Raw genomic sequence first — 7,356 nt, forward strand, 5'->3', positions numbered from 1 at the left:
AACGATTGCGACACTTAACATTCTTGGCGTATGGCTTTACGGAGCTCGAGGCTCTCTCTCTCTCTCCCTCTCCCTCTCTCTCTCTCGCTCTTTCTCTCTCTCTGTCCATTTGTTGGATGGGGTTCGAATAATGATACCTTGAGAGATCCTGACTGTACAATGCTCGAGGGCCAAACCTCCCTAGCCCTCCCTGTCCCTCGTTGTCCGTCCCTCCCATCCCTCCCGACTCTCTCTCGTGCGGTCAAATACGAGAAGAAAAAAAAGAGAATAAAGTTAGACGCCACGTTTCCTTGGTGATGCCACTTCCGATCCCAGAAGAGAGTACAAAGACATCGATTCTCGAGCGATCCGGTCTACGAGTTCGATGGAATCAAATAATTGTCAAGGAATTGATCAAAGCAATCCCTTCATTCACGATCGAGTCAGTAGTAGTTCTTCTCCTTCGATCATCTCGATCAGAATTCAACTTTAACAATACACAATGGTGGTACTCTTTCAACCATGAATCATCACGTTAAAGTATGACGACGATACGGAAATCTAGAAAAGAAAATTTCCTGGCTCATCTACCCGCTCACGTATCAGAAATAATAATAATAATAACAATAATAACAATAATAACAATAATAATACTAATAATAATAATAATAATAATAATAATAATAATAATAATAATAATAATAATAATAATAGTAACAGTAATAGTGTGTAACCTATTCGCGAGTTAACGTGTAGATACCTCAAGACAAGTTAGCCACAACGAGATAAAAACTTTCTGTCTTTAAGAAGGATCCTAGAGAGTCTCGCGTTACTCATTCGACCGCAGGAATTAATCATCTCGTTTCTTCCTTGGTCTCTCTCTCTCTCTCTCTCTCTCTCTCTCTCTCTCTCTCTCTCTTACTCTTTCTTAGCATCACCCAACGTTTTCTATTCTGCTTTCGATTCTCAACGTTACCTGCTACTACGAGAGATGTTCCCTGGGGGTTTTTTTTTATTCTAAGAAGAAGCAAGAAAACCCATATGTACCGTTAAGAGACCCTTTAAAATTCCACATCCAGAAAAATTCTAACAAAATAGCCTAGACGATTTTTGAATAGAAATTCGACGAAAAAAAAATGAAAGTGAACGATATATCCTTTTAATTTATCTTCTTATCTATTCGAGATCTTGTTCTATACCTATTTCCATCGAATAGTTATGATACACACTAGTGAAACGAATCTTTTCTTGTCATTAAGAAATAGTAAGTAAATGCTGGAAGGTCCGACGGTATAATATCTAGAGGGCTGCTCCGACCATCTGGCATACAGTGGTCCCATTGACTCTTTCTTTTACGATGACTCCACCTCTCCTCCCCTCTTCTCACTCTCTCTCTCTCTCTCTCTCTCTCTTTCTCTCTCTTTCTACATCGTTTTCTCGCCGCGTCCCATTCTATCTCTTCTCGATATCAATGAACTCAGCGTTCAAGTATATGTCCGTTGTTTGATAACCGAGTTTACTCTTATAGGGCTAAAAGGCAAATATTATAAATTATATAACGAAATAATGTCATACGCGTAAACCTCACCCACACATTTTCATAGATTTTACGTGATATCATATTCATCACGAAATACTACAATGACGAAAGATTATTTTAGAATGATCGTTGCGACCAATGAAAATTCATGAACACGATATCAATCGTATCTGTTTCCTGTTGGAGACTGTCAAGGTCAGAGAGACACCCATTCTAAATCTGACGAGGAAGCGTAAAGGGTCGTACCTACTATTACGTACGCGTGTAACAAGATCGAACTTAATAGGGTATGACCCGTTGATCCATAGAATATTGTGGTGTCTCTGCTCTTCGCTGCCCGTTCAAAGGCTGACCGGATGGAAGATAGAGAAAGAACGAAGGGTTCGAGACAGCCGGAAGTTCGATCTGTGTCCTCTGTACCAAATACATGATGGCTGCTGCTCATTCGCTTCGATGCAATCGCATTTCGTCCTAAAGTGGGTTGACCGGAAGGGATTTGTGTGGATAAACGATAGACATATCCTGATCATCGAAACTTCTCTTTCTATGTTTTCTTTTTCTCAGATATCTTCTTCAAAATCAAAATCAATATATTTATAAATATATTGATATATATTTATAAATCAATATATGATTCGAGAAAGGAAATAAAACAAAAGCAAAAGAAAAAAGAAAAGAAGAAAAAACAAAGAAAAGAAAATCATTAACATATTGACCATTAAAAACAATTAATATTATTATTAGAAAGTATATCTTTTAAAAATCTAACTAAATGTTACGAATGAAATCTAAAAAGAATATTTTAATTGAACTTCATCGAATTGAATAGCAATCATCCAATAACCAATCCTCGTGTTCAACGTATTAATACAATTACGCATTTGATATTCATAAAATCATTTTTTTCAATACTGCCAAATGAATAATTTCTTTTTATATATATATATATATATGAATCTACACAGAGATTTCATATTGTATATATACGAATCTATACAGAAACAGTTCGTAAGTAATGAAATAAGAAAAAAAGTAAATGCATAGAAGAAGACAGATAGACAGTGATTGTATTCATTATGTCTACGATCTTCGTTAAAGTATTAGACATATGTACATACATAGTATACGTTGTGATATCGTGTGAGAACGGTCAGTGTACCATGTCGGTGTTCACGCTTCTCTCACCCACTACATAATTCTCTCTCTCTTTCTCTCTCTCCTGCTCCCTCTCCCTCCTTCTTTACTACATATATAAATATATATACAATATATATACAAATGTGTGTATGTAAGTATGCATGGCCCGTTGAAACGCGTAAACGCTCGTAATACACGAGAAGACTCGGTAGCGTACGTGTTACGATGTATTATGAGTTAAACAACGTAATGATAGGCACGGCGCCAGCACCAAGGCGTATCTCTTTCGGACTGCAATCTAACGGGTGTCTCGATCATACAACTTTCTCTCTCGACTGATCATCGTGTGAGAAAGAGAAAGAAGGAGAGATATCTGGAGAGAAAGAGAGAAAAAGATAGGAAGAAAAAGAGATATATAGATATACAGATAGAGAGAACAAATCTACTCTGGTACTTCAGAAATGGGAACAAACTGAACGATGAATGATCATACAAGATAAACGATTCTTGTTCAGAGTTTCAAATTCGAGAGTTCCGATGAAAGAGTTAACGTTCCCTACTACCAGGAAACTTCCGGTGCAATGAACTCTTATGGAGAAACTTATTATTGCTATGATGGTAAATTCGACGAGGGAAAATCTTAAACCTAAAAATAGGGTTAACTCTTCTAAAGAGAAAGAAGGGTTCGACAGACTATACATAGGCATTAATATTTACGATCGAAAGTGCAGGTGCATTACTGCACCTGCGTAGGACAAGCATCAACTCCTACGAGTGTAATAATAGAATCTTGCCTAATAAACCGATAACGTCGTTCGATACCGATGCTAATGCTGATGCTGATGCTGATGCTGATGCTGATGCTGATGCTGATGCTGATGCTGATACTGCTGACGATGATGATGATGATAATGAAGATTTTTTTTTCCTACGATCCAAGCATCTAAGAATATTGCGTAAAATCAATTTTCATCTCTATTGTTTCTTACGACAAAAAATTTTCTATCCCGCACACGTCATTCGCAAAGAAGGAATAATGACCTTTCTTTGTCTATCGTGAGTCGTTTAAAAGAGATGATTAAAAGGATAATTCGAAAGGAACTGACGAACGAGGTGAATCATGTGTCTTCAAGGAAATACTCTCGTTGGTATACAGAAATACTTGCGTAAAACGAAGAAAGGGAATTGGTTTTCGTCAAAAATCTTGCACGAATTTAATATCACTACGTTTCGTTATAGTCGATTAAGACGTTAAAAAATGAAATTACCTCGATCACCGAATAAGATGACGAAGAAGAAACTCGGTCGAGCTTTTCTCTCCGTGGAGGATGAATTTTTTGGTCTCGTTGTAGCCTCGCGACTTATTGACACTTGGTCAAGTGAAGTTAAGAGGACGGGTTAAATGAGACATAACAGCGGCGAACCAAGATGACGTCCATTTTATTTTTCACCTATAAGCAGTAAATAATATCCCGTAGGTTTAGTCGATGGAAAAAAGATTTTCTTTCAATACAATGTTCTTCAATTAATTAATTAATTAACTAAATAATTAATTAAATTAATTCAACCGGAAAAGAATCAAACGAAAAAGAAGAATTTAAACTTTAATATTTTATGCAACCAATTGTTTTCGTTTCGGTTGGCTACCTTCGTTGTCTTCTTTTGAATTATTCATGCAAGCACTGCGTTAGTATATAGTACCCTTCCCCTTTATTACATACTGAGATAAACTGCCCTTGCCGAGACCTTATCGGCCTCGCTTACGACGTCCGCAGTCAGGTGTGCGTCCTCCGACGATTCTCGGATGCCGTCGACCGAGAACAAGGGCGATTTTGCGCTCGCCCTGCCGTGACGTGCCCCGACGAAACCATAAAAAGAAGTCGACAAAAAAAGAAAAAAAAAACAAAAAAAAAACAAAAAAAAAGAAAGATAAAGAAACGTGAAAAAAAAGAAGAGGACGATGAAGTACGTGTAATCTTGCATGTATACGGTGACCGTCTTGGATTTAATCTTCTTTCGTGACTTCCTCAAATTTATTTCACTAGGCACAAGATCAAAAAAGAAAGAAAAGAAAATAACAATCAGAAAAATCGTAAAACTTGTGCACATTGTATTGTAGTGCATTAAAAAAAAATTCGAGAGAATCTTCGTATGACTTTTAAGTAAGAAGAAAAAAAAATCTTCAATAAAATCTCCAAAAACTTCCTTCTCCATGATCTATGAAAGAAATTAAATCAAATGATTCGCGTAAAACCATAACCTACGATTACTATAACATTTCCTTGTCTCGTACTCACGAAAAGATCTCGTATTCCGACGAGAGGCCTTAATAGAACTCTCGGCACGCGTGTCACATATGCATGTATGTATATATACATATAAACAGATATAAATACAAGATGTCCAGAAGCTTACAAGCTCTGAACGTTTCAAGTGGTTCCGTAAGTTACGGCTTGTACGACAGCTGTAAATAGGCATCACGTGAAATCACGTATCTTGTCTAGACACAAAAATAAATAAAACAAAAATGTTTTACTCTACTATTTAGTACACAACAAACGAAATTCAATCCTTTCGATCTTTAACCCTAACTATCAAATACTTGAAATTTTTAAAAGTATTAGAAAAATTTTACGATGAAAATTCTAATCGATTTTCTTTCACGAAAGTTCTTTCTCTCTCTTTTTCTCTAGTGAGCAAAAAAAAAAAAAAAAAAAAAAAAAAAGAAAAAAGAAAAAACACGAAGCGGTATCGTTCCTACGAGAGATTAGAATTGTATGTATATAATCGACGGGATGGAAGCAAAATGTCGGCATCGTACGCATTGTTATAGCGGAGAAACCGGATGCGAGCGTTCCACGCACGGTCGCTCTGTGTGCCGCTAATAATCGCGCGCGCGTGTTGGTGGTAACAGGGGACTTAAAGTTGCTCGAGTTGTTCTCGTTTAAAACAATCAGCAGCAGAGGAAGGACCAATTATACGAACCTGCTATGTTCTGTCACCGACCTCTACTAATTCACTATCGTATCGTAGATAATTTCGTTCGATAATAGAAACATATCTAATCGTCATCATAAGAAAATCGAATGGGAAAAAGAAAAAAAAAACAAAGAAGACATATCTCCAAGATCGCCATTATATATTAATCAATGTTACTAATAACGATAATAATCTCTTTCTACAGAAACACCTAATACAATTTGACGAGTATTTATCATGCATATGATTGATGTTAAGCTAATTTAGATAGATAATTTACGTTTATTTACTTCGTTTATCTCATCGAGTTAAAATTCATGAGAAAATCTTTTGCAACATCTGACACTGACTCACAACAATTATATTAAAAATTGACGATTAAATATTTTAGTTAGACAAAAAAATTGACGATTAAATATTTTAATTAGACAAAAAAATTGACGATTAAATATTTTAGTTAGACAAAAAAATTGACGATATTAAAATCGACAGGACGAACTAGTACGAAGTAAAAAAAAAAAAAAAAAAAAAATAAAAGAAAAGAAAAGGAAAGATTTAGAAAGAAAGTCATCAATTTAACATGCGTAACTAATAGTCGTGTCGTGTCGTGTTGTGTCGAGTCTAGTGGGTACGTAACTATTGAAAGAAAAGATAGAGAGAGAGAGAGAGAGAGAGAGAGAGAGAGAGAGAGAGAGAGAGAGAGAGAGAGAGAGAGAGAGAGAGAGAGAGAGACAGAGAGAAGAAACGCGTTAAAGTAAAAAAGTTTTCGCTTTCGAAAGACTCGTGCCAAGAAGCCATGTGTGTCCTTGAAGAAAAAGACCTTAACTAATGCAAAGATGAACACAAGAGGAGGATTTCTCGTCAGGAAGGAAGCTTTTTCCAATAAAAGGAGGAGAAGTATCGTATTATATTCCCTATCGAAAAAGGAAGAACATATTGCGAGGGATGAAGAGAAGAAGAAGAAGGAGGAGGAGGAAGAGGAGGAGGAAGAAGAAGAGGAGAAGAAGAAGAAGGAGAAGAAGACCATACAAGAAACACGTAGAGGAGGGCACGCGATACGTGAACATGTGGGCACGTGCTGCCTCCTCCTTTTCTCGGTCCCTTCCTTTTCCTCTTTGTACTTGCGAAAGGAGGACCGGAAAGCGGTGTCAATTGTCAACCACTTTGATGACTGCTAACATGCGACGACTGGACCACTTCGTTCAATGAAACCAAGAACATTATATCTCCTGTGTGGTCCTCTCATCAAAGAAAGATCTATCATGAACGGATCTTTAACTAAATCGATCGATCGATCCACTTTTCTTCTTATTTATCCAAAACTTTCGAAAATTTATATATATATATATATTACTTGACATTGTTCAATAATTGCTTCACATGAAGTAAGCCATTGGATAGTTTGTAACTTCAAAAAAAAAAAAAAAATGGATAAATAAATAAAAATAAAAAACAAGTATCTATACATTTCCGATAATACTTTGACATTTGCTTGACTTCTTAATATGATGGACTATGACGATGCAACACGTTGACAAATACAGTAGGTCGGTATTAAACGTGCTTCTCATTCTAGATCTACCGTTGCAGCAACGGTATTTCGACTCTATTTGTGAAATAATAAAATCGTTATCCGCTTACGTCGACATTGCTATATTAATTTTTATTCTAATTCATATCATTAGTTTTATTCTAAACAACGAAACGAAAGAAAAGGAAAA

The 7,356-nt window shown here is 36.1% G+C and overlaps 1 protein-coding gene and 1 long non-coding RNA gene across 4 annotated transcripts in view; one reads left to right on the forward strand and one right to left on the reverse strand.

Annotated features, from left to right (window-relative positions):
• The window catches only part of rau (RA domain-containing protein rau), a 41,909-nt gene that overhangs the window by 9,652 nt on the left and 24,901 nt on the right, over positions 1–7,356 (forward strand). The window lies entirely within an intron of this gene.
• The window catches only part of LOC118444013 (uncharacterized), a 15,356-nt gene continuing 8,232 nt past the window's right edge, over positions 233–7,356 (reverse strand). The window contains exon 6 of the long non-coding RNA XR_014983464.1: positions 233–540. This is a non-coding gene — a long non-coding RNA (uncharacterized LOC118444013). The remainder of the gene's footprint in view (positions 541–7,356) is intronic.

This window comes from Vespa mandarinia, chromosome 21, assembly GCF_050613455.1.
Source record: "Vespa mandarinia isolate Hongniang chromosome 21, ASM5061345v1, whole genome shotgun sequence".
Lineage (NCBI taxonomy): Eukaryota > Metazoa > Arthropoda > Insecta > Hymenoptera > Vespidae > Vespa > Vespa mandarinia.